Source organism: Lycium barbarum, chromosome 8 (assembly GCF_019175385.1).
Source record: "Lycium barbarum isolate Lr01 chromosome 8, ASM1917538v2, whole genome shotgun sequence".
NCBI classification, from domain to species: Eukaryota; Viridiplantae; Streptophyta; class Magnoliopsida; order Solanales; family Solanaceae; genus Lycium; species Lycium barbarum.
In genome coordinates this window covers 21,548,673-21,574,456 of record NC_083344.1, presented here as the reverse complement: position 1 = coordinate 21,574,456, position 25,784 = coordinate 21,548,673, and positions in this window count along the sequence as shown.

Sequence of the window (25,784 nt, the reverse complement as noted above, 5' to 3'; positions counted from 1 at the left end):
GGAAGACCTGGAAGTTCATCTGGGAATACATCTGGAAATTCATTCACTACTGGAACGGATTGGAAAGTAGGTGACCTTGCTTCTGTGTCATGAACTCGGACTAGATGATAAATGTAACCCTTGGCTATCATCTTCCTTGCCTTAAGGTAGGAAATAAACCTACCCTTTGGAGACGTTGTATTACCCTTCCATTCAAGCACGGGCTCTCCCAGAAATTGAAATCGAACCACTTTCATTCGATAATCAACATTAGCATAACATGAAGCCAACAAATCCATACCCATAATCACATCGAAATCTAACATTTCTAGCTCAATTAAATTAGTTTTGGTCCGGCGATTGCATATCACAAGCACACAATTTTTATGCACTTGCCTAGCTATCACAGGATCACCAATCGGAGTAGATACCTCAAAAGGTTTGATTGTCTCAGGTTTCACCCCAATACGACTAGCAACATACGGGGTAATATAAGATAAAGTAGAACCCGGATCTATCAATGCATATACATTGTGGTAGAATATGGAAAATATACCTGTAACCATATCCGGGGAGGACTCAAGATCCTATCGTCCGGCTAAAGCATATACGCGAGGCTGAGTGGCACCTGAAGTAGATGCTCCCCCTCTGCCTCTACCTCGACTTGCTGGAATCTGAGAAGTCTGCCCTACCGGGCGCACTGAAGAAGAACCGGCCGCTGATCCTGTGGGCTGGATCCCAACTCTACCACTCATCGACGGGCAATTTCTCATCATATGCTCAACCCAGCCAAAGGCATAACAAGCATCCAAACCCTGGCGACACCGTCCGGAATGTAATCTACCACACTGGTTGCATTGCGGTACCGGGGTCTCCTCTGGCTATAATCTACCCCAAACTGAGAATATGGGGCCCTCGAACTCTGACCCTGTCCTGAACGAAAGGTGCGATCAAATCTCCTTCCGATAAATCGAGGAGGTGCACTGGTCACTAATTGGTCAGAATGTCTACAATAAGTCTGCCTCGTTCCCTCTCTATAATCACTGCTTGTCCCCATAGATCGGGCCCTCTTGCTTTGCCGTCTATCGATGTCAGGATCACCTCTTTGTGGTTGTTGTCGTCCCTCTAAGTTCTGGGCATGGGCTTGTATTTGGGAAATATCCATCCCATCTTGTAACGAAGCCGTCAAGTAATCCTTGAATAGATATGGCCCTAAGCCACTCACATACCTGTGTACCCTATCTCCCATATTGGCCATTATAGTCGGGGCATATCTAGCCAATGAATTAAATTGAAGGCTATATTCCCGGGCACTCATGTTTCCTTGCTTAAGATTTAAAAATCTATCCGCTCTAGCTCGGCAGACCTCGGGTGGCAAATAGCGACGGATGAAAGCATCTACAAATTCTTGCCACACAGGAGGAGGAATATTCTCTTCTCTCGATGCTATCAAATTATTATACCACAATACCGCCACATCTCGGAGTCTATTAGATGCCAACTCCACGGATTCAATCTCGGAGGCAGAATAATCATCAACGTCCTTAACATCTCGTCAATGAAACCTTGCGGGTCTTCATCCGGCTTTGACCTAAAAAAACTCCGGAGGATTTAGACTCATAAAATCACGGGCTCTAATACTAGCTGCCCGATCACTTGAACTCATATTTTTCCGCTGTGCCTGTGCGGCAACCAATTGTGTCAATAAATGAATGGCCTCGGTCACTTGTTGACCCGAAGCAACCGGTGGAGGAATTGGAGCTGAAGCTGGAGCTGAAGCCCCTTCTTGTTCTTCGATAATAGGTAGAGTAGAAGAAGCATTAGATGGAGCCTCATTATGTGATTCACCCTCATCTACATTCATTGGTGGCTCTCTTTCTGCCCGCCTTTTCATCGTAGTCTTGCCCTTCTGGGCAGCTTTAGCCTTTCCCTTTGGCGGCATTTCTGAAATCATAACACACTATTAGGGATGATAAAATCTTATACACAACTCTACCGCACGATCTCACAAGAAGAAAGATGGTCATTTTTCCTAAATGCCCTGTAGCCACTCATTTATTAGCATGGCACACAACACACCATAAATAAGACTCTACTAGACACGGCTCGTAGACACTTCCTAGGACTGAACTGCTCTGATACCACTTTTCTCACGACCCAACTAGGGGCCGCGACGGGTACCCGGAGCTAACCACTGAGCACCGCTCGTCCTGCTACTCATCATACTAATTTATTGCTCTTTTATCAAATTGATACTCAAATCATGAGAAGGTCATATTTCATTTGAAAACATAAATTCTTTTATACACATAAGCCTTTCGGCCATCAAAATAATATATATACATAGTAGCAATCTCGTGAGACCATATAACCCACACTGCGTATCTACGAGCCTCTACTGGAGTGCTAGACATCAGGACGGGACAAGACCCTGTCATGCCCAAAATATACATGTACACAAAAGAATAGTCATAAGCACCTCCGGACAATGGAGTGCTCTCAAATAAGCTGCTAGCTCTTATGAGTCTGGATCAGGATCACCTTCCTATCTACCTGTGGGCATGAACACAGCGTCCAAAGAAAACGGACGTCAGTACGAACATTGTACTTAGTATGAGAGGCATAAACAATAACGAAACATCAATGAAATGAGGAGGCATCAAATGAGGAGCAATCTTTAACTGACTGTGAATCATAAAAGAAATAAATCACGCTGTCTTACTCATACTCATCATCATATCATATATGCATAAATGTATAAGTATAAGCTGCCCATCCATGTAGGTACGGTGTAATAATAAGTAACCTGCGTCCAGGCCTCCCGCGTCCGAGGTATAAGTTGTCGTCTATAGTGGTGTGTATATCTGCCCGACCATATAGGTACATTGTAATATCATCATCATATGCTCATTATAATATGCTCATCATAGTATGCTCATCATAATATGCTCATCATAATACATGCATGAAGATTCCAGGACAACTATCTTTATCAGGGTGACGTAAGGTCGTGATCCCCCAATTTCATTATGAAGCATTCACAAGCATTCTGCCTCACCTTAAAGGAAGCAGTATATAAGGTGAGTGTTTACAATGCATAACATCATCGACTTTATGGTACTCTGCCTCACCTTGAAGGGACAATACATGAGGTGAGTGTATACAATACATGACATACTTAACTTAATGGTGTTCTGCCTCACCTCTAAGGGAATAATGTATGAGGTGAGTGTATACAACATACAACATCATTAGCATTATAGGAATGTCATATCATGAACTCTAGAGTCTTTAGACTCAACCTTATCTTCATCATCATTGGATTCATAACATATCTCTTATCTCATATAGCTATTCATAATCATAGACTCTTGACTTTCTGGATATATAGAGAATTCATGGAGAGAAAGGAGAATCATACCATTGGATTCATGCCATAGAAAGAAAGGACTAGCGTCACATACCTTTTACGCTTAACTAATATTTCACTTGCTCGGTCTTCTTCAATGCCACGTTTTTACCTTCAAGAGAGAATTCGCATTATCATTAATTAATCGACTACAAGAACGTGTTACTATTTCGAGGAAAATTTGGGTTGCGCTTCCTTTGTTTATACTACTTTACCCATATTCTATATCAACTCCAAAACATTAATAACAACATTCACAATATAGCAACAACAATCTTCATTTATCTACATTTATCACAATTCACCACTTCCCTGCAATTTCTACACAATCATAGTTATGGCTCACTATCGCGTTTTCTCATATATAATACTCATTCCAAGAAAATACTTTAAGTTGGGGGTGTTGATATGGTGTGATTTTACGCCATAATCGATGCTTTTCGGCTATAAGTTTTACTTGTTTTTAAGCAAGTCTATGTGATTTTACGTGGTTTTTATTATGTTTCAGGTAATACGAGGTCCCTAGAGCCTAAGTGTGGAAAACAAGCGAAAAATAGGAAAAAAGTTGATCACTGGAAAGAACTGGAGATTCTGGAAATTTTTGTGGAAAATTACTCTGTGCGTTCGCGCAGGTAAGCCACGCGTTCGCGCCCAGGCGCGTCAGTGACTCTGCGCGTTCGCGCTAGTAGGTCACGTGTTCACGCTGAAGTAAGAGAAGTTCGGCCACGCGTTCGCGCTGAAGTAAGAGATGTTCGGCCACACGTTCGCGCAGACACGTGGCGCGTTCGCGTTGAAGGATTTCCGGCCCAGTCTGAGCAGAACATGGACTTTGATGATTTTTACCCTTCTAGTTCCTTTAAAAAGCCAACTGGGAGCATTGTAAAATTATCTTTGGCATAAAACACAAGTTTGGAGGCTAGGGTTCCTATGTAAATATTCTTTTTTTTTATTTAATCCTTGTTTATGGGAATTTCATGGTGACAATTAATATTGATACTCTTGTTATGCTTATTTATTCATCGGTATTATTCTTAATCAAGTAAGTTCTTGTTATTTTAATTATTCTTGTTCTTGAACGTTTCTCAAGGGAGTAGCTAACCCTAGGACTCGCCCATTTACTTTGTTTGAAACTCGGAAGAAGAGGAACGGGATTGGGATAGAATAATTCACATGAATTTGGGGCGTTAACCCTCATCTAATGGATATTGACCTAGGAATAGGCGATACCACTTGTAGCCATATTCAGGTTCTCTTAATGCTCCTAATTTATTGAGGGATTTTCAATTGGGTAGTCTAGTTAATCTTCAGGAGAAGTTAATTTAGAGTCATTATCCGAGGCTAAATAACATAAACTTGCTTTTATTTATAATTCGTGTAATATATTGGATCGTTACTTGAGAAGTAGTTTCCTTTATTCCATTCTTGTGGCCATTGATCAATTTACTTGCTTTCTAGATTAGAATTTATATTTTCTTATTTTATCGAAACCTTATCAAAAACAACCATTGATGTGTTCGGTCTAGTTATTGTTGGTAATAATTCCTAATCTGCTTAAGTTGCCTAGATATTGCTCTCTGTGGGATTTGACCCCAACCTTTTTGGGTTACCATGTTTGACAACGTCCGTGTTATGCCAATAAAAGATGTAATTTGAGCGTAACAAATTTTGGCGCCGTTGCCGGGGAACAATTGGCGTATTTTGACTAATCTAGGAAATAAGCTAACTTGTTGTGAACTGAACCTGTGAATATTTGTATAGTTGTTTTATGTGTTTTTTTTTTTTTTTTAAAATGGCATCTTTCCATGAAAACTTGTTTAGTAGTGATTTTTATTGTGAGCATGGCCAAATTGGTGAGTTCAAACTCATGATGGAGTGCCTGCTAGGTGAGGGTAACGAAAATAAAAATGCCTTGGAAGAATACTTGGAAACTAGTCTCCAACTTTGTTTGATGACAGACGAAAAAATCCTCCATGGGCAAATCATTATGAACTCCCCAATGCTCAAGATGAAAGGGTAAATCATGAAGATGAGTTTATTGGGAATGCCAAAGAAAAAAATCAATTGGAGTCAACCATTGTTCTGAAAAATATGGTTGGTGTTGACTCCAATCTGGGGGAAAAAGAGGATGTCGTAATTCAAGAAGTTCAAGAGCCTTATATTTTGCAATTTGAAAATTCAAGAAGGCAACATGACATTCCTCACTTGAAAGCCAAGAAGTGTAAGATGAAAAACATTATGCTTGGTTTGTTCATCTACTTACCACCCCCCGCTGCTCATGGTCACAAACTCGAATCCAAGTTGGGTGCCCAATTCATAAGCTCCAAATGGCGAGAAAAGCGGTAAAGTTGGTAACCGTCGTGCCGCGACGTTAAATCAAGCTCTTGGTGGGAGGCAACCCATCATTTATAAATTTTTAGAATATTTTATTTTATTATTTTTGAATAACAAAAAAAAAAAGAGAAAAAATAAAAAAAGCGATCTGGAAAAAGGGTATTTCATATACCTCTGCGCGAACGTGTACCATTTGGCGCGAACACGCTGAACAAAAGAAAAACAAAGATAAAATTTCTCAGCAAGAACGCACCAAATCACCACGCGAACGCGCCAACACGGATTTCCCAAGTATGCATACGGTTACAAAACAGAAGCACAGGGGGTATAACCCCCATTTCCCTCCCTTTTCTCTCACTTTTCTCTCAAACCCAACTTCAAATTTTAAGAAAAAATCTTCAACTTGCAACCACAAGGTATGTGATTCTCTCATTCTCTTGTTCATAGGGTTATTTTTATCATCTTTTCATGTTAGAAATTGTGAAAGAAAATTTTGACTTTCACTTGTTTAAGCATAAAAATTTGATGAAATTGTTGAATTTCCTGTCATGTAAATTATTGTTAGTTGTTGAGTGACGTTAGTTGAGAGTTGGGTGTTGATGTGTGCAAAAGATGGGGCAAAATATGTGCTTAAAATCAATAAATCGAAGCCCCAAAATCATGCCCATAACCTGTTTGTGAAAATGCCTTCTGAAAATTTGAATCGACTCAGCGCAATCGCGCTGCTACCCTGCGCGAACGCGCAAAAATAAAGTTATGAAACAGCGCGAACGCGCCCCTTTGTTGCACGAACGCGCTGAAGGAAAATAAGCAGTTCAGAAACAGAATGCTCGCACAGAGCTGCTCGAAACTTTTGTGACCAATTCCTTTGGCCTAATTGCCTCATACATTGTTTTAGGTATTCATATATATGCTTGACATGTGTGTTCATTTTGTAGGTACTTACGCTTGAAAAATTGCTATAACATCCAATGTTGCCCAAGTTCCCTTGATTGAATACTACGATACTACCACCTTTCAGTCAGCAAAATGTTCGAAGCTCTATGATAGACTGCTGGGAAAAAGCTTCATCGAAGAGAGGGGCATTGTAACAGAAAATTTGGAAGAAAAGATGCCCGAGTTCTATGAAAGGCTAGTAACAAGCCGATGGATACGTTTTGCGGATGAACCGATCAAGGTAAATTATACCCTTGTAAGGGAATTCTATGCAAATGCTGCAGAGGCTGACATCACAGATCGGGTGATTGTCAAAGTGAGAGGCATGGATGTCCTATGCAATGCTTCTCGAATCAATGCCTACTATGGTCTGTAGGATGGTGATAACAGTGAGATGGCACAGAGGTACGAACAAATGCGACAACAATGGTTTGTGACCCACCTCCACGGTGGGGAGCAACCAAAGTGGTTGACCACAATGCAAAGAAAGATTGACTCCACAGAGTTCACTACAGAGGCCAAAACTTGGCTAGATATTGTGACATCCAGGGTGCTGCCTTCCAAACATGATTAAGAGGTTCCCCTTGATAGGGCTAAACTAATTTGTGCTGTGATGGAAGGGTTGCCTGTTGACGTGGGGAGGCATATTATGCGAGAAATACGGGAGGTGGTGCTTGAAAGGACTAAGAGTCTATTCTTCCCATCGTTGATCACTTATTTGTGCTCCACTGATGGGGTGCCCACGAGGCTAAGTGACAAAGAAAAGGGGCCCGGCGGACCGATTCATCCATTGAAGAAAAGAGGGCTGGGTAATGCGCAGAAGAAAAGGAAGATTGACGTAGCAGCCCCTTCATTTGGGAATTTCACCTCTACTGCATCAGTTTCGACTGATGGGGCGCCTGTTCCTACTCCAGCTATACCAATCTTGCCACCACTGCAAGAGGCCGCCAGGCCTTTTCAGTATATCTCCACCCAGGTCCATGGGGTGGACACTCGGATTCAGGAGCTAGTGGCTAGTCTCCCTTCGGGCCCATGTGGAGAGGGCACATCTACAGCTCCTTCTGGATCTGGTGGTCTGACATTAGCAGGTGTAGTGGAGGAGCTGAAGCATATAAAGGAAAAGCAGGGTAAGATGGAGAGGAGGCAAATAAAGGCAAGAGAGCACGCGAAAAACCAAAGCAAGTTTTTGAACAAGATGATGAGTATTCTGAGGAGTGTATGCGGAGCACAGAACTAGGAAGAGGAAAATGAGGAAGATTTTGTCCTGCCAGAGCCCAGCAGCTCCAGCTCCGAGGGTGAGCAGAGATGAACACAACACTAAGTGCTAGCAGGTCTATGTGATTTTACGTGGTTTTTATTATGTTTTAGGTAATACGAGGTCCTTAGAGCCTAAGTGTGGAAAACAAGCGAAAAAAGAGGAAAAATGTTGATCACTGAAAACAACTGGATATTCTAGAAATTTTTGTGGAAAATTACTCTGCGCGTTCGAGCAGGTAAGCCACGCGTTCGCGTCCAGGCGCATCAATGACTCTGCGCGTTCGCGCTAGTAGGTCACGCGTTCGCGCTGAAGTAAGAGAAGTTCGGCCACGCGTTCGCGCAGACACGTGGCGCTTTCGCGTTGAAGGATTTCCGGCCCAGTCCGAGCAGAACTTGGACTTTGACGATTTTTACCATTCCAGTTACTTTAAAAAGCCAACTGCGAGCATTGTAAAATTATCTTTGGCATAAAACACAAGCTTGGAGGCTAGGGTTCCTATGTAAATATTCTTTCTTTTATTTAATCCTTGTTTATGGGAATTTCTTGGTGACAATTAACATTGATACTCTTGTTATGCTTATTTATTTATCGACATTATTCTTAATCAAGTAAGTTCTTGTTATTTTAATTATTCTTGTTCTTGAACGTTTCTCAAGGGAGTAGCTAACCCTAGGACTCACCCATTTACTTTGTTTGAAACTCGGAAGAGGAAGAACGGGATTGGGATAGAATAATTAACATGAATTTGGGGCGTTAACCCTCATCTAATGGATATTGACCTAGGAATAGGCGATACCACTTGTAGCCATATTCGGGTGTTCTTAATGATCCTAATTGCTTGAGGGATCTTCAATTGGGTAGTCTAGTTAATCTTCAGGAGAAGTTAATTTAGAGTCATTATCCGAGGCTAAATAACATAAACTTGCTTTTATTTATAATTCGTGAAATATATTGAATCGTTACTTGAGAAGTAGTTTCCTTTATTCCATTCTTGTGGCCATTGATCAATTTACTTGCTTTCTACATTAGAATTTATATTTCCGTATTTTATCGAAACCTTATCAAAAACAACCATTGATGTGTTCGGTCTAGTTATTGTTGGTGATAATTCCTAATCTGCTTAAATTGCCTAAATATTGTTCTCTGTGGGATTCGAACCCAACCTTGTTGGCTAACTATATTTGACAACGTCCGTGTTATGCCATTAAAAGGTGTAATTTGAGCGTATCAATAGGTTATTCATAACATGTTTGCAATCTCAACATACCAATATTCATAATTCAATCCAACTATTGTTTAACAATGACACCATTCACTCATTTATGACCCATTTTCTATACTCTTCTACAATCCAAGTGTTTCAACTTATCAATACATTAAACATCATGAAAATACCATGAAACTTACCTTAGATAGTGTAGAAACAAGCCTTGAATGGAAATACTATTCTAGCACCAAAACCCTATTTCACTTCTCTTGGGATTTCTTGGCTTGGATGACTTTAATGGGTTTCACACTCTTGATTCTTGTTGGTTAGATGAAGTTGATCATCAATTTCCTTTGGATTCTTGTGGATGAATAGTGGAGAGAATATTCTAGAGGTTTCTTGACTTGTGGAGTGAAAATGAAATGAGAGAGAGGTCCCTTATATTAATTCAAAATCTGTCCCGACCAGAACATACGGACCAACATACAGTTCGTATATTTTTCACTGACCGTATGTCTGGACCGTATGTTTGGTCAAGTGAAGTGTGTCGTTCTGGGCTGAACCTACGGCTGTACATACGGTCCGTGTGTTTTATACGGCCAGTATGTCTGGACATATAATGTCCAGCTATCCGAGACTTGTTCTCGTCGACTCGTTTGATCTCCGATCCTTATGGAACCTTCTTGGAAATTGTTAACACCTCAATACCAATATAAGGGACGTTATTACTCTTCTCTAAGACGTCATTACGCCATCATTAACTCGTCGTTTAAAATTCCTACCCGACGCATAACATATCCTTTACTTTCTTTGTGAAACTTCTTCCTTTTGGTCAAATGTCTCTGAATCTCGATTAGAATCATCAAATGCTATCTCGTACTTATCAACTCATCGTATACATCGTGCTATTCCCTAGCCTATTCACTGTACATTAACAGGGAATTTTCCAAGGTGTAACAACTGGTACTTCTCTTTTGTGTGTATACTTGGACACGGCGAAGTCCTGCCCTAAGCTTATGGATTCATGTATTTATTTTGGAGGCTCGCAGATAGATGTATGTAGCTAGATGTTCCTTAACTTTATCAGTTCTTATTGTTGTATAATATTCAGGTAGCCTTGTTGGCTTAGGCTTATGGGCATCGTTGTTGATGACTGTACTAAGTGTGATATTCATGATCTATCTTATGGCCCACTTAGAAATGGTTATAAGATGTATGTTTAGTGGTACTCAGTAGGTTAGCTCCAGGTGCCCGTCATGGCCCTCTAATTGGGTCGTGACAAAGGTGGTATCAGAGCAGTTCATCCTAGGGAATGTCTACGAGCCATGTCCTGTAGGGTCCTGCTTATGGGTGTGAAGCGCGCCACACTTATAAGGAGGAGGCTACGGGGCATTTTGGAATAATTGACCTTCTTTCTTATCTTAGATCGTGTGATAGCACTACGTTATATGGATCCCCTTTTTCCTAATCGTGTGTTATGATTTCAGTGATGCCTACGAAGAGAAAAGCTATAACGGTCCAGAAGGGCAAGATAGTGGCCAGAAGGAGGACTGAATGGAAGCCACCAGCAGATATAGTAGTGGGTGAGTCCCATAATGAGGTTCCATCTCAGACCTCCCATACTCCACCCATTTTGGAGTTGCATGAAGGGGCCTCAGCTCTAGCTCCAGTACCCTTAGTTCCTCGGCCAAATGCCTCAAGCCAGTAGATGAAAGAGACTATTCGGTTGCTGACCCAGTTAGTTGCCGGTCAGGCCCAGCGGCACGGCGCAAGCTAGGGTGATAGAGCAGCCAGTGTGAGGGCCCGTGATTTTACTAGTCTGAATCCTCTAGAATTCTACTGGTCGAAGTCGGATGAATATCCGCAGGGCTTTATAGATGAGATGCTGAGGACGCTACGGCTAATACATGCTTCTGATACTGAGTCAGTAGAATTGGCCTCTTATAGATTACGGGATATGGCCGTCCATTGGCACAACACTTAGATGTCTTTAAGAGGGGCAAATGCACCTCCCCCCAGTATGGAAAAAGTTTGTGGATACCTTCTTGCAACATTATTTACCACCGGAGGTTCGACGGGCCCGAGCCGACAAATTTTTGAATCTCCAATAGGGGAATATGAGTGCTCGAGAGTACAGTCTTCGCTTTAATTCCTTGGCTAGGTATGCTCCAGCCATGGTAGCTAATATGGGGGACCGTGTACATCGGCTCGTGAGTGGTTTGGGGCCGCATTTGATTAAGGAATGCTTGAATTTGGGCCAGGTCAAAGCTCTTGGATTTTGGGTTCCCAGTATAGAGGTGAATCCAGTTAGATGAGGTCGCCCTTACAACGGTGCAATCAATGTGGTGGGCCACATTCAGGATAGTATAGCCAAGGTTCAAACGTTTGTTATGCCTGCGGTCGGATTGGTCATATGATGCGGGATTGTCCTTTTAGAGGAGGTAGAGGTGTGGCTCAATCGACGGGGTCTGCAGTTAGCTCTTTATTGTCTGTGCGCCTTCCTGGGCAGACTTCCCAGACTCTAGTAAGCCGCGATAGAGGCAGAGGAGGAGCATCTAGTTCAAGCGGCCCTCAGAACCATATATATGCACTGGCCGGACGACAGGATCTTGAGTCCTCCCCTGACGTTGTCACAAGTATATTGTCAATATCCTCTCATTACGTGTATGCATTGATTGATCCGGAGTCTACTTTATCGTATATTACTCCTTATGTTGCCAATGGTATTGGGGTGAATCATAAACTAATCAAACCTTTTGAGGTGTCCACGCTGGTAGGGGAACCAGTGGTAGCTAGGCGGGTATATAGGAATTGTGTGATTTTAGTTTGCGACCGTCATACTGTAGCTGATCTACATGAGTTCGAAATGTTAGATTTTGATATTATTACGGGTATGGATTGGCTGGCCTCCTGTAGAACAAAGATGGTTCTATTTCAATTTTCAACAGAACTAGTCTTGGAATAGAAAGGCAATACAGCGTCCCCGAGAGGTATGTTTATTTCCTATCTCAAAGCGAGGAAGATGATTTCTAAGGGATATATTTATCATTTAGTCCAGGTTCAAGACACAAAAGCAAAACCGCCAACTCTTCAATCTGTCCTAGTGGTGAATGAGTTTCCGGATGTGTTTCCAGACGAGCTCCCAAGTTTTCCTCTAGAACGAGAGATTGAGTTTACCATTGATGTGTTGCCGGATACTAAGCCCATATTTATTCCTCCTTATCAAATGGCCCCTGCGGAATTAAAAGAGTTAAAGGCGCAACTGAAAGATCTGCTTGAAAAAGGCTTTATTAGGCCTAGTGCATCACCATGGGGAGCGCCGGTGCTGTTCGTAAGAAGGAAAGATTGTTCCTTGTGGATGTGTATAGAGTATAGACAATTGAATAAAGTGACCATCAAGAATAAATACCCACTTCCAAGGATTGATGATTTGTTCGATCAGTTGCAGGGTGCCAAGTAATTCTCAAAAATAGACCTAAGATCGGGATACCACCAAGTGAGGGTTAAAGAAGAGGACATCCTAAAGACAGCCTTCAGAACTAGATATGGCCATTATGAATTTTGGGTAATGTCGTTTGGATTGACTAATGCCCCAGCGGTATTCATGAATTTGATGAATAATGTATTCAGGCCTTTCCTAGATTAATTCGTCACTACGTTCATCAATGATATTTTGGTATATTCTTGATCGGAGACAGAGCATGCAGATCATATATGCATTGTTCTTTGAATTCTTAGGACTCGGGAGCTATATGCCAAGTTTTCAAAATGTGAATTTTGGCTAAATTGTGTAATTTTTCTGGGGCATATTATTTCAGCTGATGATATCCGAGTAGATACCCAGAAGACTGAAGCTGTAAAGAATTGGCCAAGGCCTACAACGCCTAAAGAGGTCTGAAGGTTTTTGGGGTTGGCTGGTTACTACAGGAGATTCGTAGAAGGATTTTCCTCCATTTCGGCACCACTGATGAAGCTAACTTACAAATCAACTAAATTTCAATGGACGAACGCATGTGAGCGCAGTTTTCGGGAGCTGCAGGATAGATTGACTCCGGCCCCGGTCTTAACACTTCCAGAGGGATCAGTGGGTTATGTTATTTATTGTGATGCTTCAGGTGTTGGACTAGGTTGTGTGTTGATGCAGCATGGCAAAGTTATTGCTTATGCTTCAAGGTAGTTGCGGAAGCACGAAAGGAACTACCCTACTCATGACCTAGAATTGGCTGCGGTTATTCATGCACTAAATATGTGGAGGAATTACTTGTATGACATTCATGTGGATATTTATACAGATCACAAGAGTCTCCAATATATTTTCAAACAGAAGGAATTGAATTTGCTGCAAAGGCGGTGGTTGGAGCTATTGAAAGATTATGATGTGAGTATTTTATACCATCCTGGAAAGGCGATTGTAGTAGCTGATGCTCTTAGCCGCAAATCTATGGGAAGTTTAGGTGATGTTCAGCCGGAGAAGAGGGAGCTAGTTCGTGAGCTTCAACAGTTAGCCAGCTTAGGAGTTCTCTTAATGGACTCGGGTAGTGTGGGAGTTACTGTCCAGAACTTGGTTGTTTCATCCTTAGTGGAGGAAGTGAAGAAGTGACAATATGAGGACCCCGTGTTAGTTCATTATTGAGATGCGCTTCCTCAGAAGGAGAAGTCACCGTTTGAGGTTCCTGCAGATGGAGTCTTCAGGTATCGAGGTAGATTATGTATTCCTGATGTTGCAGGACTACGACGACAGATTCTGGAGGAAGCCCATCATTCCCGTTATTCTGTCCATCCAAGAGCGACAAAGATGTACCATGATCTTAAATCAGTATATTGGTGGGAGGGAATGAAGAAAGACATAGTGGAGTTTGTAGCCCAATGTCCTAATTGCCAACAGGTGAAAATCGAACATCAGAAGCCTGGGGGATTACTTCATGCTATAGAGATTCCAACTTGGAAATGGGAGGTGATTAATATGGATTTAATCATAGGCTTGCCTCGTTCCCAGCGTAAGTATGATTCTATATGGGTGATTGTGGATAGACTCACAAAATCAGCTCATTTCCTGCCAGTCAGAACTACGTACTCAGCAGAAGATTATGAAAAGTTGTATATTAAAGAGATAGTGTGACTTCATGGTGTTCCAGTATCCATTATCACTGATAGAGGAGCACAATTTACAGCTAATTTTTAGAGGTCCTTCCAAGAAGGTTTGGGAACACAAGTGAGGCCACAACATTCCATCCACAAACTGATGGGCGGGCTGAGCGCGCTATCCAGACCCTTGAAGATATGCTAAGAGCCTGTGTGTTAGAATTTTGAGGTAGTTGGGATAATCATTTCCCGCTTGTTGAGTATGCGTACAATAATGGTTACCACTTTAGTATTCAGATGGCCCCATATAAAGCTCTATATGGAAGAAAGTGTAGATCGCCTATTGGATGGTTCGAAGTAGGAGAAATAAAGTTAGTAGGCCCAGACTTAATCCAGCAAGCAGTGAAGAAGATCAAGCTTATTCAAGATCGGTTATTAACAGCCCAAAGTCGTCAAAATCCTATGCAGACAATCGTCGACGAGACCTGGAATTTAAAGTAAATGATTGGGTATTCTTGAAAGTGTCGCCGATGAAAGGTGTAATGAGATTTGGCAAGAAGGGAAAGCTTATTCCCCGGTATATCGGGCTTTACAAGATTGTGCGCAAGGTAGGCCAAGTGGCCTATGAGTTAGATCTGCCTTCGGACTTGGAGTTAGTTCACCCAGTTTTTCATGTGTCAATGCTTCAGAAGTGCGTGGGAGATCCTTCCAGAATTGCACCTGTAGATGATGCCCAAGTTACTGAGAAATTATCCTATGAAGAAATACCCATTTCCATTTTAGATAGACAAGTTCGGAGACTCAGAACTAAAGACATAACCTCAGTTAAAGTTCTATAGAGGAATAATAATAGAAAGGAAATGACTTGGGAAGTAGAGGAAGATATGAAGTCTAGGTATCCGCATCCATTTCCACCCCCAAAAGAGCTCCAGACAAGGACACCATCTTCCTCAGGTATGTGATGTTTCTTTAAATGATTTCTTGGTCGTGTGTGACTAATATGGGTAATGATGTCGTAGCCCTGTGAGGCACTGTATATTTTGGGTTGTTATGGCAGGATGGTAGTTATATAATTATAGGGGAAACTCTAGCAAAGTTTCCGTAGAATTCCTAAGAGTTTAACATTCGAGGACAAATTTCTAAGGAGGGAGGAATGTTACACCTCGTAGTTTTTGTACGTTGAGATTCGCTAGGCATTAGTCATTCAATTGTGGACACTGAGTTATTATCAAAGATATACGAGATTATACGTGCTTATCTTATGATTATGAGGGTTTAAGCTCATGTAATAGGTCATGGAAGGGATGCAGAACAAGTGAATAAAGGAGATTGAGTTTTTGGAACTTTGGAGAAAAAGTTGAGCAAGATTTCGTATGATGATTTTGGTCTAAATTGGGGAAAGAATAACTTTTAGCATATGAAGAGTTTTGAGGTAAAGTAAAAGCCTAAATTGAAGTTCCAGAAGCCTAGCTTCCAACGAAACAAACTGAGCATCGATCGAACATCAGAATCAAGCATTATGAGAATTTTAAGATGGGCTGCCAGAGCAGGGATTTACCCTGCACGAACGCACCTGGAGGTGGCGCAAACGCGTAGAGCAGCGAGGGGATAATTCAGCGCAAACGTGCCCCAAGGTAGCATGAACGCACTGAGCAAATTCTAGGTCGGTGCAACCCGACTCTAGAACATTATAAAAGGGGACTTAAACTCTCATTTTTCATCCAAAAACCCCTCCAAACTTCCTAAATATTCTGGAAATTTCCCCCAACTTCCAATAACCAAATTTTAGCGCGAATTAAGTATAATCTCCGGATTCAGGTTCAGACAACGTATAGTTGCGATTATAATATCGTGTTGTGGTGAATCTTGGCTGGAATTCAAGGTTAATATTGAAGATATTGCGGTTCTTGCGGGAGTAAGGTATGAATCTTCCCTTATTGATATTGATTTAGGTTTATTTACGGAGGTAGAGCAATTAAATGATCGTATAACAAATTTGTTGGTTGAGAAATTGGATAAACATCGTGTGGGATGTTTAATGGAATATTTTTGTATTGATGGTGATGTTATTGGCGTTAGTGTTGTGTTGGTTGTTGATATTGTGATTTGGGGCTAGGGATATAAATAGGGGAGATGCTGCCCGAATTTTGGTAGATTCTAAAGGGGTTTAATTTAAAGACTTGAGATAGGCATATGACTATAAGTCTAACAGTAGTATGATTTCTCTTGAATGTAGATTTACGAGCTCGAGAGAATAAGCGTTAAGACAAGTAGTAGGAGATCAATCGGGTATGTTAAGGCTAGTCCATTTCTTTCTAACGGCATAATTCTTATGTTATGATTCCACACATGTTTTCCATAACATCCTTGTTCCCAAAAAGCTAAAAGTTCATGATTGTCGCTCCCAAACGCACACGCAAGTATACGTGGTCGTACAAGTAATATAGACTGTTAAGTCCAGATATCGATCCCACAGAGACTTAGATTCTACTGTTAAGCTAATTCAAATTCGAATGAAAGTATTCAAGAAAGTCAGAATCAAGATGTTTGTTGTACTAAACTAAAACTGAAAAGTAAACAATTTGTGATGGGTGTTTTTGTGACCGGGAATATCTAGACAAAGATTGTAAGAATTATCAGATGAGAGAAAGATCTAAGGTCATGGCTTTCGACAATCCAGTTGATCTGTGGACAATTCCACCTATTTTATTTCCTAGGTTACTAGTTGACGGGTTAATTATACTTTATGATATTCTCTCGAACTACTCACAAGCCTGTAGATGTTACTATAACGCCTATATCTCTATGGTCATCAGAGGTAACAAGAACACATTTATTTCTCCGTATTCACCTAAGTAGGGCTAAAGGGTATATCTCTATTCTCAGTAGCGAAACGATTAAATCGAACAAACTCTATTTATTCTTTTTACGTACTTGAATTCCCTTTCTCAAGTCCAGTTCGCGCACCACAGATAGTGTCTAACTATTGCCCAGATAATCAAACAATTAAGATCAAGAATAAATAAGCAACCCAAAATATGGAAAGTCAATAGATAATAATTGTCATCAAACCAACTTTCAAGTCTTTCGCCACAACCCTAGAATTAAGAAGTTTAGCTACTCATGATTCGATCATAGACGAAAGAATTCATGAATAATATAGGGTTGAAAAAGATGAAAAATAAAATAAACCTAGAGAGAGAAAATAGAATGGTGGCTTACAAGTCTTTGAGTAATCCCAGCACCCCCGTTTCCAGCTAATAAAACATCTATATATAGTCTAGGGTAAAAATAAAAAATAAGTAAACCTAATCCTAGTCGAACCGGGAAAGCTGCGCAGAACCCCGCTTTCCTTCCGCAATGCGGATGAAAAGCGCAATGTCCTGAGGCCTCCCGCTTTCCTTCCGCGATGCGGAAGGATCGCCTGATGGTAATACCTGGGCTGGTCTTGTCTGCTTTCTTCACGCGATGCTGATGAAAAGCGAGACCTTCAGTTCAATTATTTTTCCTTTTAGTTCATCATTCGTGGTCTTCGACTCGTCACCTCGTGTAATCTTCATATGCTCCAAAGTCACTCACTTCAAGCATAGTTTTCCATTGTTTGTCATCGTCGTACCTATACACATGAAATATAACGACATAAGTTCAAATACGATGATTGCCTCATGAATTAAGCGATAAAAGTCATCAGAATAGGATGTAAAATGACACAAAACATGATATTTGTGCCAAATATCACCACCCCCACTTAGACTTTGCTCGCTCTCGAGCAAACTCAAACCAACACTAAATTACACTTCTAGCCAAACTCATTCAAACAGTTCTGCAACGGGATTCGGCTAGTATGACTATCTCAAAAGAAAATTTTCAAAACCAAAACAACAAGCCAAGTTGCGAAAACCATGCCAAAGATTTAAAACCCTCATTTTTAGCACCAAGGACCACCTTCCTAAAAAAACACTTCAATTTTAAAACCAATTGACCCAACGACACCACTTTAAAGCATGTAAGCAACCTTATGATCAAGAATTAACACTTCACCACTCTATTGCTAATTATGTGCCCTCACCAAAATAAAGTAGTCCATATCTCTCAAGAATCCCATATGTTTAAATCAATGGACCTAAAATCAATAAGTGAGCTCACTCTCACAAAGAATATGTTACATCCGACATTTTCGCTTATTCAAAAAAATTCAAGATAAATTGACTTGTGATGAATAAGGCCACAATTGGACCTTACTTGGTATGCATGTGTAGGTTATGAATTCAATGGGGTGGAATTACGAAAGGTGGCCAAGAGCAAAATTGGAATTTTGGAAACTTGTTCCATGAATTACCATATGTAACCAACCATTTTGGGCTCAAAAAAAATAAGTGAAGTGAGGCCCAATTTTAAGAGGCCCATTCGGCCAAGACCAACCCATGGCCCATGGAATTAATTAATTTCCATGTGCTAAATATATATCATCCATATCCTTTAGAACATTCAAGAAAAAAATCAAAGAGAAAGAGTAGAGAGCAAGAGAGAGCATTTCGGGTTTGGAGAGAAAAAAAAGAAAGAAAAGAAAGAAAATTTTTTGGAGCCAATTCTTTGGTTTAAAAAGTTCATCTCTTGAGAGATTATTGCTAAGCACAAGATTCTCTACAAGTTGATATAAAGATTGTGGCAAGAAAACAATTTCATCTTCCAAGTGTAGGACTTGAAGAAAGGTAAGGATTTCATGCTTTTGTTGTGTTAAAAATGATGTATGTATGTTGTAGTATGTGTGAATGAATGAAAAATATGGAAATTTGGTGTGTTGGAATTTGGGGTGTGTGGCCGAAATGCATATATGTATATTGCATGTCTATGGTGACTTGAAACTATGTTGAAATCTAGTTGTAGTGTGGTAGGAATTGTATTAGAAATGAAAGTTGAATGAATTAAGGAAAGTTGAGAATTTTGAGGTGTGGCCGTGTGGTGTGTGTTGGTGTTGGAAGGTGAATTGAATCTTGTTAGCATGTTAATTGTGTTGTTATGGAAGATTGGTTATTAAGTTGTTGAAAGTTAGGAAGGGATTGGAAAAGTAGTGACTTGATGGAAAGTTGAATGTTTGTGAATTTTATGAATATCTTATGAATATTATGTGAACATGTTATGGATTCCTCCGATGTGTGTCGTAATGATTTTGATGGATAATGGATATGAAAATAATAGGTTTTGGTTGGAAATGTAAGCTTGAAACGAAAGATGATTCATCGTGTCGAAAGGTGGCTAATAATGCCATAGCGTATGATTTAGTGTTTATTGATGTTTGTTGTTGTTTGGATGTCTCCTCTGGGTTGTTGTGTTGCTAAATTGAGCCGAGCTAAGTCTCGGGGATGTCGTATATACAGAGGAAATGCTGCCAAAATTTCGGTAGGCAATTATGTGTAAAGTTAGAGTATTGAAAGAATGGAACTAACCAAATGGTAAACTTGACCATTTCCAGATTTTGGACGAAATTTGGATTGACGCCAAGCGAGCATAAGGCGCCATCAAGGTATGTGAAGCACTTCTCTACGTTCCTAGGCATGTTCTGGATGTGGTAGGCTCGGCCGCGAGCCTTAAGTCCGACTCTGTTCCCCGGAATTCGAGACGGAAAACCGCTCCAATTCCTTCAATTCAATTGAACCTATTTTCTTACAAATAGCCCTTAAAGTGAGATTTTGTACAAAATTTCCCCAAACGGAGTCGGAACACTTCCGCATGAGTATGGGTGACCTCATAAGGTCAATTATCCATAATTTACGCATGTAGCCTCGGATTGGTCCGAGGTGGGCCCACAAGGCCCGATACTTCCGGTACGATTTTAAAATACATCTGTTTTGGTCCGATTTTCTCCAAAAATTTCTGAACTATTATTTTATGTATATTATGGCTATTTTTGTGTAGTTTATACAATATGATTTCTGGACATCCGAGAATCCCATTCTGATGATAATCTGTCGTGCCTTCCCAACTAGGATATAGGCGCGTACTATGCATATTATCTGGATATTCTGATTTTGGCTCGCCGTTTGGCACCCCTTCAGTTTGATCGAGTCTGTATGTTGAGTCTGTAGGTAGGTGGTTTCTCATTTATCGATTCGTGTCTGTCTCAATGCATTCTTTCACTGCGACCCGGGCCAGGTTCTGTTATCGTGCGTATTTCTCTGCATTGTTCACCGCGTCCCTCGGCGTACGGGCCGGGATCTGTATGTCTGTATGATCTGTGTATGGGGATGGCGGCCAGGATGGCATATGATCTGATTTGATTCTGTCTGTCCACCGCGTCCCGTACTAAGAGGGCCGGGTTCTGTTACCGCGCCCCCGGACAGGGCCGGGATCTGTATGAATATATGCGTGTGCCATCTGTATTTATAAAGCACACGCCTTTGTATGATTTTGTATGACTCTGTGCTACTCTGCATGCATAATTCTGTCCGTCATACTACTGTCTGTCTGTCCGTCTATGTTACGACTATTTCTGTTTGTCCGTATGGCTTCTGCTTCTGTATGTCCGTATGGATTCAGATTCTGCTCGTCTGTCCGTATTATGATTTCGTCTGTCTGTCCGAACTATAATTCTGTCCATTTGTGTGTAACACGATTCTGTATGTCTGTCTGGATCATAACTCTGTCCGTCAGTTTGACTTATGATTTTGCCCGTTATATTTCTGCGACTCTAGTTCGGACTATGTTTATATCTGTTACGTTTCTGCTTTACATACTCGGTACATTTTCCGTACTGACCCCCGTTCTTCGGGGGCTGCGCTACATGCCCGCAGGTACAGACGCGCCAGGTGATACGCCGCCAGCGTAGGTTTCCGACTCTGCTATCTGAAGAGCTCCCTTGACTCGGAGCATATCTTTTTGGTATATATCTTCTGTCTTTTGTGTACTCCGTATGTGTGTATATTCTGGGTACGGCGGGGCCCTGTCCCGCCATATGATTCTGTATGTCTGTAGAGGCCTGTAGATAGATGTGTGGGTTACGGGTTCCGTCTGTATGTTAGCCCTATCGGCTTATCTGTAAATGTCTGTGTGTTCAGGTATATGTATATATATATATGTATGTTACGCGCACGCCGTATTTGTATCGGCCTACTTCTGTACTTCTGTTTTGAAAAAAAAAAAATCTGTATGGTTCGAGTTCGATCAGGTAGGTACGTATGGGTGCCCAGTTAGGGTACCAGTCGCGGCCCACGGGGTTTGGGTCGTGACAGAATATCACATGTAAAATACGACATACCATAGGCTTGCTGGTAGTGTAACCACTCCACTAATACAAGTAAGACGAACCTAGAATTAAGTAGGACTTCGAGGGTTGTAATGTAGGCTAAGAGACGGGTAGGAATTATTTGGATAATAGTGACTAACCTCCCTAAGCACTTTAATACATATACTTTCATCATTCTTGCACAATTTCTTCATTAGCCCTTATTCAACACCAACCAACCTTTAAATTTCTCTCAATTCACCCATTTTCTTTTTTTAAGCACCACTCTTTTAAAAGTCACACAAGTTAGAAGGGAAACTTTTTCCCTACATTTTTTCTGTCTTTCTTAGATTTCTTTCTTTTCTCTTTTTTTCTTTTTTTTCCTCAATTCCCAACTAACAAGTGAATTAGTTCTGTTCGTTCGGTGCTCCCATTGTCTTCCTAGATTACAATTAACAACCATTTCCCCTCTTTATTTCACATCCCAACTCCCATTATACATGTAAATGATTAAAGTGTTCATAGAGTATTTGGATAAAAAATCAAGTTTTACAGAACGAAGGGGTCAAGGCTAATTAACTGCTAACAAAGAAAATACTAAAGGCTCAAAAGGGTTAACTAGGGTGCTATTTGCAAGTTGGTGGGATGACTTTTTAGTCTTTTTAGTGACTAATCAAAGAAATGCCTCTATCATTTTCTAGGCTCAACCGAACTTCATTTCACTTTGTGAACACACTGGGCAAGTTCTAGACGTCAAAACAAAACATGGATTCAAATGCAAAACCTTACTCACACATGGCACACAATCAACGCAAGAGGGATCCGGTTGTCCCTAGAATCAAACAACAATGAAAATCAACAATTCCAAGTGGGTCATACGAGTCAAACAAAAACCATTTTCAAGTGCTTTCAAGAAAAGTGATACAATTTCACGACATGTTTTCACAAAAAATTTCAAGATCACTCATATGCCAATACTTCACCTAACCCGTGCACCTAGCATTTGAATACACCTATCCTAAGGACTAATTTTCCCTCAAGCAGGTTGTCATCCACCCGTCATTAGGAAAAGCCCTTTCTATGACTAAAGGAAAAAAAATCTACTTATTCCCGGTTCAAAGGCCCCCCCTCGGGAAAGGACCGAGGCCATAAGAAAACCCAAAGGGGTGGATGATGAATGCCTACTAATGAGGGACTTAAAAAGTTATCAAAGAAAAATAAGGAAAATAAAATCTTTTTGAATTTTTTTTCAACTTTTTCTATTTTTTTTTCCGACACTAAGATGCAAAACTACTAAAAACATAATCCTAAGGCATACTAATCATCATCCGCAACCTCAAAACATGCTGTTGCAAACCAGCGACGTATTTTCCCACCCCACACTTAATATTATGCAATGCCCTCAATGCATATATATTTGAATAAAAACAAAGCGCAAGCAAGGTAAGAGATACTCCCTGGGGCCCACTAGGGCCTGGCTAACAACACGCTCTCATCATCTAGGGGCGAATAACCCCACACTTAAAACACTGGTATGCTTCTCAACTTTCAACTTTGGGTACTCAGACTTCCCCTAATCATCATGGCACGACATGAATCAACTTTTTCCTCCACCTCGAACTTATGAATTTCACCCCTAATTTTGCATTCAATTTTCTATCACGCTTCTGGGGCGGTGGTGTGAAAATAAAGGAACCAAGCAATAAATATCGTTTCTTGAACTTCTTGGCCCTTAAGTGAGGAATGTCGCTTTGTCTTTTCGGTGTGGCAAATTTCAGGATGTAAGACTCTTGTTCCTCATCAATACACTTCTTCATCAGCGTGGAAGGCTCGATTTCCATGTCGCCAACCACGCATAATGTAGAAAAATGTTTAGAACGAGGACCAACAAGCCCTAACTCTAAAACTGCATTATATCTAACATCCTAACTTTTGTATACCTCTTCAACAATGACATCATCAACAAGGATCTGATCGAATGGTTGGAATTCCTCTATCTGCTCCACATGCGGGTCACTATCCAAGGTAATATGTAGTTGGGCATCAGACGCCTCAACCTTTTTATTCATTTGTGCTTACAAGCAATGGATATATGAGCCAAATTGGTCTATCTCTTGTCCGAGCTCAATTCTACCTTCTATCAGTTGTGTAGCCATGTTTGTAAGACCATCATGGAGAAACCCATGAAATTTCATTTGTTGAGCTTGTTCTGTTAGCCAAGATTGGCTCACTATCTATGATTCTTCAAAGCTATCTACTTGTGGGAACTAGCTCTCTTCTTCTGTTTGAGGTTCGTCTTGAGTATTGGCTAAGCCTGTAATTTGTAGATCATTACAAGATTCGGCCTCGGCCTGCATCTCTGTGAGTTTGGCATGAATCCTCTTTATGGCTTTCCACATTTCTGTGTTTTGCTCTCTCATTAATGCATCATGCTCCATCATTTGCTCCCCTATTTGCTTCATCATATCGCTAACCCGAGCAAGACTTTCCGCATCCTCCACTTCGTTACTCCTGTCAACATCACAAATAACAGGAGAATCACAATAGGGGCTCGAGGATGGGGAGTAAGAGTTAGGACAACCATTCGAATGACCGTCTTGACAACCACGTATATTACAAATATACCACTCAAACGATTGGGAAGGTGCACACAACCCATTCCCGCAAATATTTTGACAGTGTTGCCATAAGTGGGGTCTTCCACAAATCAGACAAGGATCACCAAAATAGGAACAACCAATATTCGACCAATTTTTCCTCCAAGATGCCATGTCAAGCAAGCTAACCAAAATATTAAATTAAAATAAAACAAAATAAAATAATAATAAATAAATAAAAACTTGAATAGAATTTCAAAAATCCATACTAGAAAAACAGTAATATTGTTATGTCCCCGGCAACAGCGCCAAAAAATTTTCGCTCCCAAACGCACACACAAGTATACGTGGTCGTACAAGTAATATAAACTGTTAAGTCCAGATATCGATCCCACAAAGACTTAGATTCTACTGTTAAGCTAATTCAAATTCGAATGAAACTATTCAAGAAAGTGAAAATAAAGATGTTTGTTGTACTAAACTAAAACTGAAAAGTAAACAATTTGTGATCGGTGTTTTTGTGACCGGGAATATGTTGACAAAGATTGTAAGAATTATCAGATGAGAGAAAGATCTAGGGTCATGGCTTTCGACAATCTAGTTGATCTGCGGACAATTCCACCTATTTTATTTCCTAGGTTACTAGTTGACGGGTTAATTATACTTTATGATATTCTCTCGAACTACTCACAAGCCTGTAGATGTTACTATAACGCCTATATCTCTACGGTCATCCGAGGTAACAAGAACGCATTTATTTCTCCATATTCAACTAAGTAGGGATAAAGGGTATATCTCTATCCTCAGTAGCGAAAAGATTAAATCGAACAAACTCTATTTATTCTTATTACGTATGTGAATTCCCTTTCTCAAGTCCAGTTTGTGCACCACAGATAGTGTCTAACTATTGCCCAGATAATCAAACAATTAAGATCAAGAATAGTAAGCAACCCAAAATATGGAAAATCAATAGATAATAATTGTCATCAAACCAACTTTCAAGCCTTTCGCCACAACCCTAGAATTAAGAAGTTTAGCTACTCATGATTCGATCATAGACGAAAGAATTCATGAATAATCTAGGGTTGAAAAAGATGAAAAATAAAATAAACCTAGAGAGAGAAAATAGAACGGTGGCTTACAAGTCTTTGAGTAATCCCAGCACCCCTGTTTTCAGCTAATAAAATGTCTATATATAGTCTAGGTTAAAAATAAAAAATAAGTAAACCTAATCCTCGTCGAACCGGGGAAGCTGCACAGAACCCCGCTTTCCTTCCGCGATGCGGATGAAAAGCGCAATGTCCTAAGGCCTCCCGCTTTCTTTCCGCGATGCGGAAGGATCGCCTGATGGTAATGCCTGGGCTGGCCTTGTCTGCTTTCTTCACGCGATGCGGATGAAAAGCGAGACCTTCAGTTCAATTATTTTTCCTTTTAGTTCATCACTTGTGGTCTTCCACTCGTCACCTCGTGTAATCGTCATATGCTCCAAAATCACTCACTTTAAGCACAGTTTTCCATTGTTTGTCATCATCGTACCTATACACATGAAATATAACGACATAAGTTCAAATACGACGATTGCCTCATGAATTAAACGATAAAAGTCATAAGAATAGGATGTAAAATGACACAAAACATGATATTTGTGCCAAATATCACCACCCCCGACTTAGACTTTGCTCGCTCTCGAGCAAACTCAAACCAACACTAAATTACACTTCTAACCTAGCTCATTCAAACAGGTCTGCAACGGGATTCGGCTA